Source organism: Echinops telfairi, unplaced genomic scaffold, assembly GCF_000313985.2.
Source record: "Echinops telfairi isolate 266 unplaced genomic scaffold, ASM31398v2 ScPeMD7_18;HRSCAF=68, whole genome shotgun sequence".
NCBI classification, from domain to species: domain Eukaryota; kingdom Metazoa; phylum Chordata; class Mammalia; order Afrosoricida; family Tenrecidae; genus Echinops; species Echinops telfairi.
The window spans coordinates 28,357,731-28,377,527 of NW_022103915.1; positions in this window are offsets into that span (position 1 = coordinate 28,357,731).

Sequence of the window (19,797 nt, forward strand, 5' to 3'; positions counted from 1 at the left end):
GGAAAGTCTGTACAACACATGGAAAGTCTGTACAATACATGGAAAGTCTGTACAACACATGGAAAGTCTGTACAATACATGGAAAGTCTGTACAATACATGGAAAGTCTGAACAACACATGGAAAGCCGTCTATACGATACATGAAAAGTCTGTACAATACATGAAAAGTCTGTACAACACATGGAAAGCCTGTACAACACATGGAAAGCCGTCTATATGATACATGGAAAGTCTACACAATACATGGAAAGTCTGTACAACACATGGAAAGCCTGTACAACACATGGAAAGCCGTCTATACGATACATGGAAAGTCTGAACAACACATGGAAAGCCATCTATACGGTACATAGAAAGTCTGTACAATACATGAAAAGTCTATACGATACATGGAAAGTCTGTACAATACATGGAAAGTCTGTACAACACATGGAAAGCCGTCCATACGATACATGGAAAGTCTGAACAACACATGGAAAGTCTGTACAATACATGTAAAGTCTGTACAATACATAGAAAGTCTGTACAATACATGGAAAGTCTGTACAATACATGGAAAGTCTGAACAACACATGGAAAGCCATCTATACGATACATGGAAAGTCTGTACAACACATGGAAAGCCGTCTATACGATACATGGAAAGTCTGAACAACACATGGAAAGTCTGTACAATACATGTAAAGTCTGTACAATACATAGAAAGTCTGTACAACACATGGAAAGTCTACACAGTGCATTGAAAGTTCCCCTCTTTGGAGACTTATGTAAGAATGCCACCTTGGGAGAAATTAGCAAAGTTCTGGGTTCCAAATATACGTGTTTTTGTTAAACTGGGCTCTTTGTAAGAATTTTCTCTGTAAACTCTGAGAAACCTCCACCTCTAAAACGATACGAAACATTTCAATCCAGATCAGGCAAAAGGCCGCGTTGGAAATTGGATTGTCCTGACGGTAGACCTTGTGGTCTGGTAGACGGGGCTTGGGGTGTGGCCTGAAAGACTTCCGCTGCATCCACGTTCTGTCGCTAACCAGCCAGCGGCCCTCCAGAAAGTCTCTTTATCTCTGCAAGCTGCTCGTCTCCTGTCTAGAACTCGGCGGTGCTGGTGGCTGCCCGCCTTTCGAAAGCAGGAGGTCCTGGAGAGGAGCAAGCTTTGCTGACTGCAAAGTCTTCCCGTCCTCTGAGGGCAAGTCAGAAGGCATTGCTGGGGCTTAGTCATACCCGTGTGCCTTTCTCTGCGCCGATGGACTTCTTTCCTGGAGGTGGCTCTGTGCCCACACGTCATGCCACCTTGTGTCTCTGACACGAATGTGAGGCTTGGCACTGGCAGAAGCCACGCTGATAATGATATTGCGACCTTGCATTCAGGCACCGGATGGACGTGGGGTCTGGAATCCAGTCTAGGGAGGGCCGGCCTTGAACAGGACTGGCCGAGGCTCACAGACGTGTGTGCGCCGCAGTCTCTGACATTGGGCAGCCAGGCCCCTTCTACAGCCGGAGTCCAACTCTCCTGAACACCTCTCACCTCAGAGTCACCTGCAGGGACAAGCACCGGCGCCACTCAGGCAGCTGGAGCCCCTACCCAGGTCTGGAGGCCACTCACCATTGGCACAAAACCTTATTATGGTTGAAAAACAAATGCCATATTTGTGCTGCATCCTTGAAAGGGCCAGCCAGTACCACTGGATGCACATGACTTTGGCATTAAAGACTGTTCTCTGATGTGACGGGCTTCCAGGAAAGATCGAATCACTGCAGTAAAGGCTGCACTAAGCAGGCATCGTCCCCCGCCTCCCAAACATTTGGCCAGGTTCCTGCCCCTAGGTTGGGAGCTTTGGAGCACGCCATGCGGGCCTGGTTTTAAAGGATTGGGCTTAGATGGATTTTGACATAAAGGCTCTGTTGACCCAGGATCATATGCCATTCTCTGCTACTTCCCTTTCAGAGCCTCAGGGCTCACCTGCTGCTCCTCCTGGGTCCTGGCTTAGGTGCCACAGCCGCCTCCACATTGAAGACCTTCTTCCACATGCTCCCCTTCTTCGTGCCTGACACCCCAGATCAAGTCTCCATCCCTCGTGCCTCCCCCACAACCTCCTGCACCAGGTGCACCCAGGACAAGGCCACATGGCGGAGGTGGGGCTGGCAAGGGCTTCCTAACTGCGCCTGCCCAACCACAGCCTGCATGGCACACCTGGAAGACTCGGGTCAGCAGAGGCAACCACAGGCACAGGGCCCTGCGCGCTGTAGCCTGGGAGGCAGGGGTCTTCCGTAATGTAGGGAGTGACCTGAAAGGCTGAGACCCTCACAAGCTGACTTTACACCACGATTCTTTCAAATGGTGGGAAAAACTAGAGAAATGGGTTTTTAGATTCCAAGTCCCCAAACCAAGGAATTCTATGACCACTGTTACTGAACACTCTGTCTTCCAACATTAGCTTTGGCCAACCAGGGTACCTGGGACCAGAAACACATAGGACTGTTACGTCTCATAAGGGGTTATGACCTGGAGCAGCAGAGCCAATTCACTAACTCCAATTGAGAGGGGACAAGACAGTGCATTCGAAGGGGACACTGACCGCAAGGCAGGGGTGGCCCGTGGTGCTCAGAGAGCACATGCTTTCACACCTGGCATGCACATCTGGAAGCGTCAGGTACTTACCCAGGTTCTTTCCACTACTCATGCCACAAGTTAGACACAAGATGTAAGTATCCGAGATATAGCCCCAACAGGAAAAGCAATATTTATGATGGACAAGCAACTTCCTTCAATATCTTCATAGTCCTTCAGGCAGTTATCCAGGTGGTCCTCTGGGGTCAAACCATCTGGACACTCACACACCTTATAGCTGCCTTTCATCCAGGCTCACCACTGCCACTGAGTCAATGCCACTCCTAGCGACCCCATAGGATGGGGTGGACCTGCTCCGGGGGCTTCCAAGACTGTAACTTTTTGCGGGAGTAGCAAGCCCTGACTTTCTCCCCTGGAGCGGGCTGGTGGTTTCAAACGGCTGGCCTTGCGGATCGCAGCCCAGTCGGTAACCATTATGCCACCAGGGCTCCAGAAAGAGACAACATTGCAGAGAAGCTGGGGACCAACGTGGTGCGAAGGAGCCCAAATACGAACAGGGAGTAAGCCTTGGTTACATGCTCTTTATTCAAAGGACAGAAAGCATGTTTTCCACACAAGAAGCATTTGCGGGAAGAAAACAAAAAGCTGGAATAAACATCAAGCAACCGCTGGGACAAAGGAGAGTGAAGGCTGAAATCCAGCCAAGTATGTTACGTACTGCCGTTTCTTTCCTGTAGTAGAAGGTATGGAATTACGAAGGGTGGTTCCTGGATCTGAATAGGAAGTCGCTCTTCTCCCCTGCCCCCAACCCCTTTTTTCTGAATCTTCACTGCTTGCTCTCCGTCATATGAACCTATGGATTTCATAATGCATTTTAAATAGACTTACTTACATAGACAAGAACTCCAGGGAAAAAATCCTTCCTAGAGTCCAGAACGCCTTCAGTGTGGCCAGTGGCCCCCTTTGCCTGGCCAGTGTCACCGTGGGCTTCACAGCCATCAGGGCTGCTGTTGCGAGCCGAGCTGTCCTTACGTCCCATTGACCCGATCGAATGGAACATTGCCTGGCCCTGCGCCGTCCTCACCAGCCCTGCGGTATTAGAGCTGATTGTGGCACCCATCTTCTCCAGCGTCTCGCTCTGTTTTGCCGAACCTCTACTCTAGCAGGCATGAGTTCCTCCTCCTTGACAACAGGCTCAAAGTTCGCAAGCCGACGTCTCTCCCTCCTGGCTCCAAAGAGGATTTTGTTCGTGCTTCCTCCAACGCAGAGCGGTCCATTCTTCTCGCAGATCATGGGCCACGCAGTCCTCTTGCCTAACACCTGGATGCAGGCCCCACGGTTCTTCTCGGCCCGCCTTAGTCAGGCCAGCTTTCCTGTGCCTGGAAGGTGACTGACAACACCCTGGCCGGGCTCAGCCACCCCTGAGTCCACAAAGTGACATCCACCCCGGCTGTTCGACGCTTGCAGCAGTCTTTTGCAGCAGATGTGTCTGACGCAATACATCCTTTGATTTTTTTTTGACTGCTGCATGTGAGTGCTGCATGTGAGTGTTGCATGTGGACATTGACAACTGCAATCTTTTGTTTGTTTATCATGATGTCTATTGTTCCAGTTTGTGAAGGCTTTTGTTTGTTTGTTTGTTTGTTCCGGTTGTTAGACCTTGGTCTTCATTAGGAAGCCCTCCAGGTCCTCTTCCCTTTCAGCAACAAGCAGGCACAGCTTCTGCATCTCAAAGGTCGTGGGTCTTCCTCCCGGCCCGGTGCCGCATTCTTTATCCGCTCCAGCGTGGCCCATTCTTTGCTTGGCGTACAACAAATGAACCTGGTGAAAGGATACAACCCTAATGCACATTTCCCCTGATTTAAAATCATGAAGCTCCCCTTGACTGCCTCTTGGTGTATGGACAGGTTCCTCATGAGCATATTCCCATTCTTGACAATGTAGTTGTTTTGTTTTTTTTAAATCCTTTTATTGGCTCTTCATCCACGTATCATACAACTCAATAGTTTGACCAACTCAAGAAGAGTTGTTCAATCTTTACCACAATCAATTTTAGGACGTTTTCTTTTTCCTCCGTACTCATTGCTATTCGTGTAACAGAATAGTTTCTAATCATCTACATAGCCGAATACCTTTTCATGGTTAATAAAACACAAGTAAATATCTTTCTGATAGTCTCTGTGTTCAGCCAAGATCTATCTGACATCCGCAGTAATATACCCTTGCTTTGTGTTCTCTTCTGAATCCAGCTTGAATCTCTGGCAGGTTCCTGTTGGTAAACTATTGCCGCTATTTTTAAATTACCCTCAGCAAAATTTTACTTGTATGTGATATTAATGTTAACTTTACTTGCATGTAATATTCATGTAATTGACCCATAATTTCTGCATTCTTCTGGGTCACCCTTGTTTTGAGAGGGAGAGAGGCACAAAGATGGATCGATTCCAATCAATTGGCCAAGAAGCTGTCTTCTAAATTCCTGGGCATAGGCAAGAGAGGGCTCCGAGTGCTGTCCTGACTGGTTGAAGCATTTCAACAAGCAGTCCATCAACTCCCGGAGCTTTGGTTTTTGCCCAGCCAGGCAGCTATGGGCCCAACTACAAAATACGATGGTAGAAAGGAAGAAGAGATTTGGGTGAAACTGGGGCAGTCTCCATTTGGGGGCCCCATTGGATGAAAACTCATGGTTGCTAGTTTGTCCTCGGGACACCTTGAGTGCCTCTGTCTTGTCAGGTGGAGGTGGAGGTGGATCATGGGGCACATGCTTTGTACAGCCAAGTCCTCCTTGCACACCTACCCCTCACCTCCATCCAGTTAAGAATGATGGTGATGGCGTCTATTGCTCTCACGATCTTCTGGGAGTGACGCCCAGTTTCCCTCTTGGGAAGCTACTTCCGCTTCCCCGTCGTCTGTGTGCTGCAGGGAGCGCTGAAGGCACTCCTGGCCCAGCCGTGGCTGTGTGTCTAGAGCCTGGTCGCTCAGACCTTCACGTTCTCCCTCCGCCGTGGTGTTTGGCTTCGTGTGACCCAGCGAGAGGCAACACGCAACCCACTCCACCACCAGGGCGCCTTCTTCATGAGCATGGCAGCCCTGGGCACCTGGGACGGTTCTGCTGTGTACAGGGCCGCTCTAAGTCGGAATCACCCGACAGCCGGAGCAGGGCCTGGGTGGGATGGAGCGTTTGCACCCAGCCACTCACCAAAAAGCAGGCAGCACAAACCCACTCGGCAACCCCTTGGAAGAAAGACCCAAAGATCCAACAAACCAGCCAAGGCTGTGGGCACAGTCCTACTCCCACACTAGGGGGTCGCCAAGAGCCGGGTGGAGCAGGCTTGGTACTCCCCTGGAGCCCGGGTACTGGCCAGACTGGGCACTTTCTGGGAATCCAACTGTGGAATGTTCCTGGGATCATCGGGTGCTTTCCATAACCCCCCCCCCTGCATATCCCAGTCCTCCCCTCTGCTCAGCTGGGCCCCCACCAGGGCTCACATAGACTGGGGGCGCGGAGGGAGTAGCTTATCAGCAGTCCCATCCTCTGGGTCCCGGGTCCTCCACAGAGCCTAGCTCCTGCCTGCTCCCGAGGGTCCCCGGGGAGGGGCTGTCCCTCCTTACCGGCTCCTAAGAAAGGAGGGGAGTTCTGAGACAGCCACGTTTCTCCCCAGTGACAGATAAAACACTCCAAGGGCAGCCGGCTCCCCCAGGAAAGTTGGGGGTGGGGAATGAGGGGTGGGGGTGGCGGTTGGATTGTCTGCTTTGTAGAAGCACTCTCTCTCCTTTCCTGTCCTTGTCCAGGCTCCGCCTTCAGCTAGCTGACTTTACACAAAGCTTCTGGGAAACAGCTTTTGTTCCCAGGCTGAGCTGTCTCCTCCCAGGAGCCCTCACCCCCCACCCCCACCCCAGCTTCCCCTTCCTGGGGTCAAGTCAGGCCAAGCCCGGGTGACGGGTGTGAAGGGCGGGGCGTTCTGCACAGGGACAAAGCGTCCTCTTGCCTCTGTGGCTGTTGTTCTTGAAGGAACGTGTAGTAAACATTTTTCAGTTCTAGGCAAAAGCCGAAAGGAATTTCCTTAAGGCACCTCTTTGGAGGGCAGGGCTTGGCAGCGGAGATGGGAAGAGTGGTGGGGAGGGAATTCAAGGCCCAAACTTCCTGGGAGTCCTCTTGAATTGGGCATGGAATGCCAACATCGTCGAGGAACACAACTCCAGCTGCCCTTAGATGGCGCAGACAGTTTGCGGGCAATGCCCTCGTGGCACTGGTTTCCAGTTGGACTGCTAACCACGAGGTCAGCAGTTTGAAACCACTAGCAGATCCTCGGGAGACAGAGGAGGCTTTCTACTCCGGGAAGCAGTTATTGGCTCAGAAACCCACGGGGGCAGTTCTAGTCTGTCTGAGAGCGCCAGTAGCAGTCTGAATGACTCGATGGCAGTGGGTCTTTTTCAGCTTTGTCTAGTTTTTAGTTGATGGAGAGGTGGGCAGTTCAAACCAACGCAGGGCTGCCTGGGAAGCCACCTCGTTACAGTCTGTTTCCCTTGAGAGCCCCCAGATCCCAGGGCTGTCGGGGGGATTCCAGCTCACAATCACCCTGCGGGACAGAGTCCAGCCGCCCTCCTGGGTTTTCCTCTGTGATCTGTCTCGAGGCAGATAGCCGCCTCTTTCTCCCGAGGAGCCGCTGGTGGGTTCTCACGGAGCACTTACCCACGGCCCCTCCATGGCCCTTTTCCACGAGGTCGGCAGCTGCGCAAACCCTCTGGAGCAATTCTCCAAATCCGGGTCAACTGGACCGACCAAGAGCCATCCATCTGGATTCTTCCAGGGAGGAGTGAGTGCCCCTCCGTGACGGGGCGCTGAGCCAACCCAAAGCCTCTTCTGGTCACATTGGGGTCTCAATAGTCCCGTGGTCATTTTATGTGACTACGGCCACTGTCCATGTAGACGTAAAGCCTCCATCGGGGATGTTGTTTGTCTTCAATGTGGACACTCCCCCTACTGCCCCAGTTCAGGAGCATACTTAGGGACCAGGATGTGGTGGGTGTTTGCTCTTTCTCTGCTGTCCGCCCGCGCCACTTGCTGGCTGTTGTCAGGGTCTGGGGGGACTGCATGGTGGGGGGACTGCATGGTAGCGAGCTCTCTGGGGCAGGCAGAGGTGAGAACTCTTTCTGGGGTGTTTCCTGAGTTCTGCACAGGTCCCCATCTTGGAGGTCCTCTTCAGAAGCTCCCTGACCTGCAGAGGGTCACTTATGTGCCACCTGCAGCCCCCATGAATCCAGGCTCCCTCTCCAGCTCCTTCCTGCCCACTGTCTCTGCCCCTGTGGTTGGCCCCGACAAGACTTCAGATGACCCGACCCTGCATGTCCAGGGGAAGCCCTCCCACAGCCTGCCCACCCCTGCACATCCATGCACAGGCCTCCTGGGACCCACACAGCAGCCGCCAGTCCCTGGGCTTGAGATGAAAGGGTGAGGACCCCCCTGGGAGCCTTCACAGAGGGGGCTCACAGATGAGCACTTTTAGCTCCCTGGTTGACACTCTGATGGCCCCCACCTCCATTCAGTTATGAGTTAAATGATGCCCCTATTTCCCGCCCCCCCCCCCAAATAAATGTTGGAACCCTAACCCCCAACACCAGTGGGTCTCAACCTTCCTAATGCCACGGCCCTTTCATACAGTGCCTCATGTGGTGGTGACCCCCAACCATAACATTATTTTTGTTGCTACTTCATCACTGTCATTTTGCTACTGTGATGAATTGGCAACCCCTGTGAAAGGGTTATTTGACCCCCAGAGGGGTCTTGACCCACAGGTTGAGAACCGCTGCCCCATACCTACAGATGGGAGTTCTCTTTGGAAAGAGAATTAGCTTTGTTATGCTAATGGGGCCTACAGATGTAGGTTGTGTCCTAAACCTTATTACTTCTGAATCATAGCAGGAGCAGATTAGACACCGAGGGGTGTACACTCTGGGAAGATGGGGCCAGGTGAGCATCCTCAAGCCTAAGACCAAGGAACACCCATACCACCTTCAAGAAAGGGGTCCACAAAGCTCAGACCCCGACATTCAGCCTCTAGACCTGAGAGAGGACAGACATCCCTTACCTCAGAGAGGACAGACAGCCTCTAGACCTGAGAGAGGACAGACCTGAGAGAGCACAGTGCTCTGTTGCTGTGACCCCCACATAACTAAGATGCCTGTGCTGGACCCAGAGGAGCCGCCAAGAGAAGGTACATGTGGATTGTTGTTTTAAGAGACTGAACTTTTGAAGTAACCTGCGATGCAGGTACACAGTGGGCTGACCTCGAGGTCCTGGATTGAACCCACCAGCTGCTCCGGGGCAGGAGGATGAGGCCATCTGCTCTCAAGACTCAGCGTCAGAAGCCGAGGGGACAGCTCTGCTCGGCTGGAGGGTTGCTGTGAGTCCGCATCAACTTGATGGCAGCGAGGTGGGGGTTTTGCTTGCTTGTTCTTTTTATTTTGTCTTGCAGCCATGGAGGCCTGGGTGTGACACCTGGCGTCCTCTGCTTCCCAAGGAGGAAGGACAATCAAGTCCATCAGCCCCAGTTTGACCCCCAGGAGGCTGACGGGGGCCATGCCGCCACCCTCCAACCTTCTTACTGATTGGGACCCAGCCGTCCCTCTCGGGGCATCTCTAGCCTCTGCGGGGCTCCAGAGTGCACTGCAATGGCCACAGGGGCTCACAGGCCAACCTGGGGTTTAGGAGGGAAGTTCGCAGGTGACTGTTCAGGATTCGAAAGGCTCGGACCCAGGTCTTTGGGTCCAGACTGCCCCTTCTCCGCCGCCATGCCAGTGGGCATGCCTCTCTCCGGTTCTTGGCCTCCACCCTGTGACCCCTGCTCCTTGAGGACTGTGGCTCAGGTCTCGGCCAGGGAGACACTCGGCTCCACACCCAGCTCCCCAATCCAGTGACTGGAGGCACCCACTGTGAGCGAGCTCCTGCAAGGGTGGGGGGGGGGCCAGGCAACGCCCCACTCTGCTCTGGCTCTGCGCTCTGCTGCCACTGCTCCTCGGGTGTCCCCGTGGTCTCCTGAATCGCCCGGCCCGGTTCTTCTCTCTTGATGGCAGTGGGCCGACACCCTCTTGCTTCTGAGATGACTGTTATACCCGCAGGAGGGCCAAACCAACCGATCCCCATGTCAGAGTCCCGGCCTTTACAGTCACGGTGAACCTTGTTAACAATCACTCTCACTGGGATCTGTCACCCTCTGGGCACCCTCCCCACCTGCTCTCACCCTGACCCGTTAGAAAAGGAGGAAATACATGCCCCACCGTACCTCCCCCTGCCTCCGCCCCCCCCCCATCTGCCTGCCTGGTGCCCCCCAGGCATTTCGTTGGGTGGGCTTTTCAAAGATCATGGCTGAAGAGGTGCATTCAGTAACCCCAGCAGCCAGTGATCCTGATGCCTGTCGCCTGGGGGGCCCTCTGTGTCCCTTGGAGCAGGGAGAGCTGCATTTATTCATTCTCAGCCACGCTCCACATGCCTAGTGCCCTCCTCTCTGGGGACGTCCCCTCCCATCCCAGCGACGTCACGTGTCCGCTCACTTGTTCAATGACCACCTGCCATGTGCCAGACGTGTGGGTTGTTCGTGAGCACAGCCGCTGCCCTCGTGGCCAGCAGCCAGGGTGGCCAGACTTCTGCTCAGAGACAAAGCAGAACCACAGGCATTGGGGTGGGGGAGGGAGGAGGGAGGAGGCTGGGGGAGAAGTGGAGAGAAACTGAGGCACCAAGACACCAAGCCTTCTGCCTGTGACCCTGAGGAGGCTGGAAGAGAGCCATGCTCGAGGGTCTACAAGGGCAGTAGGAGGCCGAAGATGATGCTTTCTGAACTACCCAGAGGCTCCTTTATGGAACCTGGTCTCCAGAGATGCCAGGTGGCAAGGACTCTCCGGGAGTCTTTGGAGAACAGTATCTCCGTGAAAAGATGGGACCCAGAGCCCCGGGATCTTGTTTTAGCCCTGCACCGTTGGCCGAGCCACCCCCTTTGGGGATGCTCTGAACCCCTAACCCATCAGCAGTACCCTCTGAAGTAGCAGGCACGTAACACGCCACTGAGTCTCACCTCCACTGGGCTGGAGGCTCTTCTCAGGGGTGCTTTCTGAAAGAGGTGGGGTTAGAATTCCTATGTACTGAAATCAGTGAGGCTGCCTCTCCCCCCACCCCACTGTGTTGCACCCCCTGCAGGTAAACACAGCCAGTATCCAGAGATGCTCTCAGTAGCAGGCGGTCCCTCCAGGCCTCACAGCACCCTCTCAAGACAAGGGGTCATGGTCCACAGGGGACCATTCTAGACAGGGAGTTTGGGGACCAAGCTCAGGGTGACTCCAACACAGGCCCGTCCAACCCTAAAGTCCCTCCTGCCTCCCCTTTCCTGGCTGCCCCAGGAGCATGTAGGTGGGAGATGGCACGGGCATTTCTCCTAGCTGGGAAAGTGCCGTGGGTGGGTGTGGAATGAAAGGGCTCGGGGCAGCAAGGTTGCACAGAGGAGTGGGTGGGGAGAATGGGGGCTGGGTCACATTGGCCAGGTTCCAAATCTAGCTTCATCCTACGCTGCAAACCTCAGAGTCCATATGTGTTCATGGTAGGTAAGAGCATCTACCCCCTGGGGCTGTTGGGAGGCTTAAAATAGAGAATGCATGTGAAATTCCTGGCCAGGGAAAACAGCTCACCGACATTTTCTGCTATTATTATTGTTCTTATTATTGACATTCGTCTTCCTCCAGGGCTGCCACATTTAGGTCAGGCTGGTATTTGAAGAGGGACACGTTTAAAGGAAGCAGGTGTATTGCTGGAGGCTGGTGACAGGGGAAGTTTGGCCGGAAGATTGCTTTTCTGCTTTGGGGGGAATTTCTTTTTCCAGCCACAAGACAGCTCTCTGGGTAAGGTGATGAGTGTGATTAATTGCAATCAGCTCTTCTCCACCTAATGAGCAAAGTTGGATGTCACCCGTTGGCTTCCGTCCAACCTGGTGCACTTTCACGTGGTGTCCACCAGATGTCGCTCTCGATCACGCTTCGACTGCCTGTGGCTACATTGGCCTAACCGAGGGAACAGAACCTGCTACCAGCGTTTCCCAGTCAGGGAGCAGGTTGCCAGAGGGCTGAGCATTCTTCAGCGCCGTCCTTTGAACCCTTTGTTTGCATCCTTGCACTGTGTACGTGGAAAAGGGGCCAGGATGGGAGAGCAGAGACTCAGAGGTCACGGGACGGGGCCAAGGTGACCCAGATGGTTGTGAGCAGCTTCATTAGAACCAGGCTTCCAGCCTCCCCTTCTCCCATATCCCATTGTCCTGGGCAAGGAGCTGGTGGAGGCCTCAGCCCGGTGTCTAAGCCTCTGGTGACCTAGCCACTCGGAGACTGTGACGTCGAGGTGGCGGTTCCTTTCCCATGAATCCCAGCTCCTTTGGCTTGCAGGCCCCCTCTGCAGACTCTCCTGGCCCCCTGTGGTGCCTGCTCTTTTTGGCTGCTCTCAGCCTCCATCCTTAGCCTGGGGCCTCCTGGGTGGTACACATCACCGCCTGGGCTCCTAACCCAAAGGTTGGAGGTTCCAGACCACCCAGCAGAGCCTTGGAAGCAAGGCCTGGTAGTCGATGGGAACGTCACGGAACAGAGTTCGTCTGTGACACATGCGGGGGTCCCCTGGGCGTTAGAATGGGTGTGGCAAGGGCTCAGGGATGTCAGCCCCCATCGTCAGAGAACACACAGTCTTGTGGCTTCTGTGGCCTGTCTTCTGAGTGCCTGACCTGGGGAGAGAGGACGCTGCTGGCAAACGTGGCTTTTCTCTACTGAGAGACGTTGCAGGGCGGTCAGGGGCTGGGCTGCTGAGCACATGGGAGATCAAAGCCCGGCCAGCAGCTCCAAGGGAGAAAGGCCTGGCAGTCTAGCAGCCCCCTGGGCAGTTCTGTTGTGTCACAGGGGGTCACAGCGAGGGGAAAATCAAGTCAACACCAACCCAAACCACTCAAGATGTGGCGTGAAGAGCCCGAGGCCAGGCTGTCAGCATGTGTGCCTCTGCTGCCTCACTGTGAAACGGGGCGGGGCCAGGGCCTGTGAGGGGCGGGTCCTGCTTCCCTCTACACCTTTGGGTGGCGGGTGGGGTGCAGCAGAGGCAGGCCTGGGCCAGTGCTTTTCCCTCTGGGTGAGCCTAGCTTCTGTGACTGCTTCCCACTTGCCCTCCATCCACCCAGGGCGGGTGCTGTGCAGAGTGACCCTTCCTTCAGGCCTGGGGCTCCGGATCCCTGTCCAGGGCAGGTCTTGTCTCTGAGCCTGCCTTTGGAGGAGCCAGCCTCGTCCGGGGACAGCAGGCTTGCAGGGGCTCCTCCGGGGCTCTGGGGTGTCAGGAGGGTGGGAAGGGGCCTCTGGGCACTGGACAATTGGCAGAGGGGGTTCAGTAAGGATGCTGCCTTCATACCTTCCCCTTAGGGTGGGGAAGGGCTTCCCAGAGCAGGTCCTCCCCCCACAGGAAGGGAGGGACCCGGAGTGTGGGCTTAAGGACTTTAATTGGGGCGGGGGGGCTGTTGTGGGGTGTGGACGAGGACAGGGAGGAGTACTTGCGTCTGGGGTTGGTTTGTTTTTATTGCTTTTTAAAATCGCATAAATAATAAATGTCCATTGAAGAGAAAAACTAGGAAAACTCAGATAAGCCAAGAGGAGAAAATAAAAAACATCTGTTTGCCTTTTGGCAAACATCCTTTTTTCTGTGCTCTGAGAACTACTTTTATGTCGCTAATAAAACCATTTCTTACTGTACACAGCTTTAAAACAGGCTCTGTTTAAAAAAGGAACCATGAAATACAATGGAATCGACCAGCAGCGTCTTTTGAGGCTGGCCAAGCAAGCCAGTCCCCTGGCAACGCCCCTGTCTGGTGGTCAGCATAGATTCTAGCATTCCGCTTCCGCTGCAAAACATGCCCCAGGTGCTGGCAGCCCAGCTGGGCACAGGCCGGGGGAAGGCACGGGGCAGTGCCAGAGCAAAGATGTGCCTGCCCAAGGCCCTTACTGGCCTTCATCATCTGGACCATTGAGGCCAGCACCGGGTCCCCCTAGTGGCAGGATGGGGGTGGGGGTGGGGTGGAATGGACAAGGGTAAAAGTCAAGTGGAAGCGAGGGCACAGGTGCCCGCCTGAGGCTCCCAATCCTGACTGTCCCCTGGCGTGGTGAGGAGCAGCCGCCGGAGGCTGAGGCCCAAGGGAAGAATGGGCACACACCATGGAACGTCAGGGTCAAGGGTTCTGGGGGCAGTTAGGATCCTGGCTCTGTCTGTCACCTCCCAGCTGTGACACTGGGCAAGTGACTGAGCCTCAAGTGAATCGTCCGCCAGATAACTGGCCGCTACCGAGGACACGGAGGAGAGGGTTTAGTGAGCCATCTACCAAGCAGGGAAGGTGTGACACTGCAGTGCGCGGCACTTGTTATTGGTAGTTGGGGGAGTTGCTGCTGCTGTTGCTGATTTTTAGTGACTGCCAAGAGCCCTGTCCTCCCCCATTACACCCCCGCCATTCTCTCTGTCTGTCTGATTTCTTTACTCCCCCTCCCCCTCCCGCTTGCTGAAGCCTTGGCTCCGTGAGCAGAGGAGGGAGGAGAGAGGGAGGGAGGAGTGGGGGGGAGAGGGGGAGGTGTTTAGCAGCAAGAAGGTGGGAGAGATGAGATATACTTACTGCAGGGCGCTCTGGCCCATACCTGTATCCACACACACAGCCTAGAAGAAAGGAGACCTGCCCTCACCTGAGCAGAAGACAGAGGGGGTCTCTGAGGTCCTCAGGTCCCCTGGCCATCCTTGGCAGCCAGCAGAGCACCTGGCTGCAGGGGCGGGGGTGCCTGAAGCCAGTGAAGGGTGGGTGAAGGTGGGAGGGTGTCTCCTGGGCCAGGAACCCAGACAGCAGCAAGCACCATGGCAGGCAGCCCGGCCCAGGGGACAGCCTGGGAAATGGGTCAATTCAACAGGTCTTTGGGGCACCCCAGAAGGCGGGTCTCTGCAGGGGAGCTGATGTAGCCCCATGGACCAGGGCTGTGGAGTCTGAGCAGACCTTACTTCCAGTCGTGGCTCTGGCACTTTCCAGCCGTGTGACTTCAGGCCAGTCGTTCCACCTCTCTGAACCTCGTTCCCCACCTGTACATCACACGGGGGCTGCCAGGCCACGTTTGTGGACAGTCGGACCTGGGGCGCTCCAGCCCACTGCTGCAGATCTCGACTCAGAGACCCCATGTGCTGGCAGCGCCGCTCCACAGGGTCCTCCGGGCTGTGCTCTCAGAAGCAGATTGCCAGGCCTGTCTTACACGGCACCTCTCGGTGGGCTCGTAGCCTAGTGTTTCACCCTTGGTGCCACCCAGGGACTCCGTGGTAGCTCGGTCTTATCATGATGGGGGAGTGGGGACACAGCCGTGCCAAAGGTGCTCTGGGTGCAGGGCTGGGGCTGGGACGTGGGTGCAGGGCTCGGCATGGGCCTGATGGCTCTGACCTGGGGCGGGGGCGGGGCTGGGGACTTAAGGGCACGCTTTGTGAGGAACAAGCAGGTAGGCTTATTGGCTCGGCTGCTTTGAAACCAGGCAGAAGGCCTGGTCACCTTCCTGGTTGACTTTGAGTCTGTCCTCACCCCGTGGCCCTCCTCCCCACCGCCCAGGCAGAGCGCCACTCCTTCTGGGGGTGGACCCAGGCTATGGGCTCACAAGGCAGGAGGGAAAAGCGTGCTGGGCCTGCAGGGTCAGCTGGTCCTAGGGATAGGCAGGGGCTCTCGGGGTTGTGAAGTGGGTGCTCAGTGGCCTCTCGAGTGGGCAGCAGGGGAAAGGGATGAAGGAGAAAGGGGCTCCATGGTCCTGAGGGGCTAAGGGCCTGAGGGGCAGCCTCCTCCACTGCCCCCAGCAGCCCGAGCCTGGCCTGCCTCCGCCGTCCCTGGTCCCTGGGCTCCCCCAGCAGCCCACGCCCGGCCTGCCTCCACCGTCCCTGGTCCCTGGGCTCCCCCAGCAGACCGCGCCCGGCCTGCCTCCGCCGTCCCTGGACCCTGGGCTCCCAACAGGCTGAGTGTCCACCGTGTTCTCTTCACTTCTCGGGAGAGGTCACTGTAGGGTCCCCGGGATGAGTCGTCCTGAGCGGGGACCATTTAATCTACGCCTTGGCTGGCTGGCAACCCGAGCTGAGCTGAGGACGATCACTGGCTTTGGAGTTGATTTCCTGGAAGGGGGCAGCCAAGCAGTGGGCCTGTGACAGATGTGCGCTGGAGGGTGGCTGTCTGGGGTCTGTCACGTGGACATGAGCACAGTGCCCACCAGTTCCGCAGCCTGGTGATGGATGTGCGCTGGAGGGACACCGGGATGTGTCACACGGATGTGCACACTCTCTGTGCACCAGCTCTGCAGCCCGCAGTGGATGTGTGCTGCAGGATGGCCGTCCGGGGTCTGTCCCGTGGACACGAGCACTTCCACATCAAGGCCGCCGTGCCTGGGGAGGTACTTGGACCGGGCACCCGGTAGTGCACCGAGGAATTGTCCATGAAGCCAGGTGTGCGCAGGCTCACTTGTGCAGACCCACTGGCCGCAGCGAACAGTTTCATAGGCCAGGAGTGGTCAAATCCACGTGGCACTGGGCACGGCAGATTTGTAAGTAAGCACAAACAAGCCTGTGCTTGTCTTGCTCACTGGTAAGCCGTCACTGCCCGAAGGTGCCTTTCCCGAGCAAGGGGTAGCGGGGGAGATGGAACCCCAGTGAGTCCTACCCCCCTCCCCTGGCCCCACAGGCTGTGCTGACCAGCTCCTTACTGCAGCCATGCTGCGTGGCAGGCTTGTCCCTTACTCCTGGACAACAGGCAGAAGATAGAAGGCAGGGGCTCAAGCAAGGACCTCTTGCTGGATGCCCGAAGAGGGCACTGGTATCGGGGGCCACTGCAGTCTGGGCTCTCTGTGCCCTCCTGATCTGTTCCCTCTGGGGTTGCCTCCAGGGTCTTCCTGGCCTCTCAGGTCTCTGGACACCTTCCCACAAGTGTTTGTGTCACAGTCAGAGGCCTCTGTCCCTCTTCATGGACGCCTGGCCCCTTTCTGTGGCATCCCCGTGGCCCGGCCGGATCAACAGTCCCCTTCTTAGGGCTCAGCCCTTCCTGCAGGAGAATCAGCCCTGCTGGTGTTAGGATGGCTCTGATCCCACTCTGACAGGGAGTGGGCTCTGAACCACTTGGTTCCTTCATCTGTCAAAGTGGGGTGGTGACAGTGGCCCAGCCACAGCCAGAAGCACTCCTGGCCCCTCCTAGCTCTGCACACCATCTCCCTCCTCCTCCGAGGGCCTTTGTGGAAGCAGGGCCAGGCTGCAGACCTGCGGTGAGGAGGAAAGATGGGTGGGCTGCCTGGAAACCAGGCCGGGGGTGCTGATGGCACTGCCATGGGTGCTTCTCTCAGAGCTGGGAAAGAGAGGAGCGAACAGTCTGGGTGGTAGTGGAAACCAGGAAGGGAAATAACAGAGATGGAACAAACCCAACCCACCGCCATGGAGCCCGGTCCTTCTCTGAAACCGCCAGGGTGGCCAGGAGCCGGACCCACCTCCAAGGCAAAGGCTTGGGCTGCAGGTCCGCTGGTGCCGGTGCTGGTCCACTGGCGCACTGGTCCCAGGGGAGGCTGCCAAGGTTCCTGGCAGAAAAGGCGTTTCCTTCCCGGCTCCTTCCCTGCCTGAGGACAGAGGCACTTCCCCAGCAAAGGAACCCATTGTCTGCACTGAGCTTCCTGGAAGCCAAAACAGTGTCAGGTCCCAGCGACCAAGGGCTGTCCTCCGCCTCGGCCAGCCCGGTCACACAGTGTCCTTGTCCAGGCTTCCAGGAGGGCTGCCTGTTCCCCGTCCCCAAGCCCTGTCCAGCTTATCTCAGACGCCTGCGGTCGTCCCCGGACAGGTTGTTCTCGTTCCCATCCCACTGACTCTCGGCCTTTGCATAAGCTAGGGTTTTCACGTTTGTGCAAGCCCCGGAACCCCCAGGGAGGCTGGTTTGACACGGTGCTCAGCTCACCCCAGAGCTCCTGACTCAGCAGGGCTGGGCTGGGGGCCCGAGATTTGCATTTCTCACAAGTTCCCTGGAGATGGGAATGCTGTCAGCCCAGGGAGCACACGTTGAGGATTTTGGGTATCAGCTGGCCTGGAATAGTTCTCACTTCCTCCAGGGAAGTCTGGCCTTGCCCCCTTGAAGAGAAGGAGGCCCACCCCTGTGCTCGCCGGGTCCAGCACTTACCCCGCAGGGCCACTGGAGTTCCTATATGGCCGGGCTGGGCAGCCTTTTCTTCTGCCGTGGACTATTCAGATACTTACAGCATCACTCACACGCCATGCTGGTCCACCCCTTAATTAACTCACCCCTAATGTGACAGCTGAGCAGCCCCCGTGATAGTGGGCTACGAGCTGGGCTAGCAGTTCGAAACCACCCAGCCACTCCTGGGGGCGGGGGGTGGGGGTGGTGAGACTCTCCATTCCTGTAAAGAGTGACCATCTCAGAGACCCACAGGGGCAGTTCCCCCGAGTCCTGTAGGGTCGCTGTGGGTCAGAATTGACTCAGTGGTTGTGACTTTTATTTGTTGAAGTGATGGTTGCAACTGCTCTGTGGTGAGGCATGTGATGCTAGCTGGTATTGATGGGTGTATGGGCTGTGGGCCAGATGTCCCCTGCTCAGGGGGACAAAACAAGCTCCCCAGGACTCACACGGCACCTGCAAATCACTACTGGAACTCACTAGCATGGCGTCAAGCCGATGCTGACTCAGCCACCCTACAGGACAGACTAGAACTGCCCCTGGGGGTTTCCAAGACTGCCTCTTTCCCAGTATAGAAAGCCTCCTCTTTCTCCCTGGGAGCAGCTGGTGGTCTTGAACTGCTGACCTCTCGGTTAGCAGCCCAATGCGTTACCCACTATATCACCAGGGCCCCTAAGTACTGTGGACAGTTATTAAAATAAGCCCTGGTGACGCAGTGGTTAAGTGCTCGGCTGCTGGCTGGCAGGCTAGAGGTTTAAAGACACCCAGGGATTCCTCGGGAGGATGGACTGGTGATGGGGGCAATTCTACTGGGTCCCAGGGGGTCACCATGAGTCCAATGGCACCAGCCAGGGGATTGGAGCAGCACAGAGCCGCCACCCGCGGCTGCACCTCCAGGTGAGAGGAGGCTGGGGTGTTGCCGGATGCTAAATAGATTTCAGGGGATCTTGCCAACTAAGACTGACAAGGAGACAAGGCCAGGGTCTCCTACCACAGCCCGGCTGCTCCCCCCACGTGGATGGTGCTGGCCTGCCGCGGAGCTGACTCACCGCCGCCGGGAGGAGGTGCTGATCAGTATGCAGGGCAGGTGCCCGCAGGAAAGCTGTCCCCACGCAGCAGCTCTGGCTGGGCGCCTCTGATTAATGTGGCAGAGAGAGCTCTGCAGCTTTTTCCTGAATGGCCGCCACGTGGAGCCGGAGTCATTAGCACTGCGTCTCCCGCCGCCGTGACCTGCTGACCACCCTAAGTAGATAAAAATGAAAATGGCCGAGACAGCTGCAAGGCTCCAAGACAAATGGCCCAGGTGGCTTCGCAGCCACCGGGAAGGTCTCCGGCTCAGCACTCCTTCCCCCTTCAAGATGGCACTACCCCTCCCCTCGAGGCTTCTGTACCCCGATTCCCAGGGAGGGGAAAGCCCGTCTCAGGAGGGGCGCCCAGGCGCAGGGGCTCAGGTCGTGGCCTCCCACTGGGTGCTGCCCAGGTGCAAGGAAGACAGAGCAGAGGAAGGGTCTTCTGGCGGAGGGATCCACTCGGCTCAGCAGGGGTGGTCCAGGGCGCGGAGGGATCCTGGTGGCTCGTGACGTGGGGATGGCGCAGGAAAGGAAACTGAGGTCTGGTGTATGGGGGGGTGGGGAGGTGCTCTTTGGAGGAGTAAGACGGGCCCATGATGAAGATCTATGGCCAACGTGATTCCCTCCCAAAAACCAAACTCGCTGCCGGGGAATCGGTTCTGACACGCGGTGACTGCACTTGCGGGTGTCAGCCTTCACAGGAGTAGAACACCTCGTTGTGCTCCTTCGGAGCGGATAGTGGTTTCGAACTGCTGACCTTACGGTTAGCAGTCCCACGAGGAACCAAGACACGACCAGGGCTCACCCCAAGGGGCTAGATGGTGTGTTTGCTGTTGGTGCAGGGGGAAGCAATACTGACGCACAGCGGCGCCATGTGACAGGGTAGAACCCCACCACGGGGGTCTGGGGGTTGCCTTGTCTGTCTGTTGCCTTGTT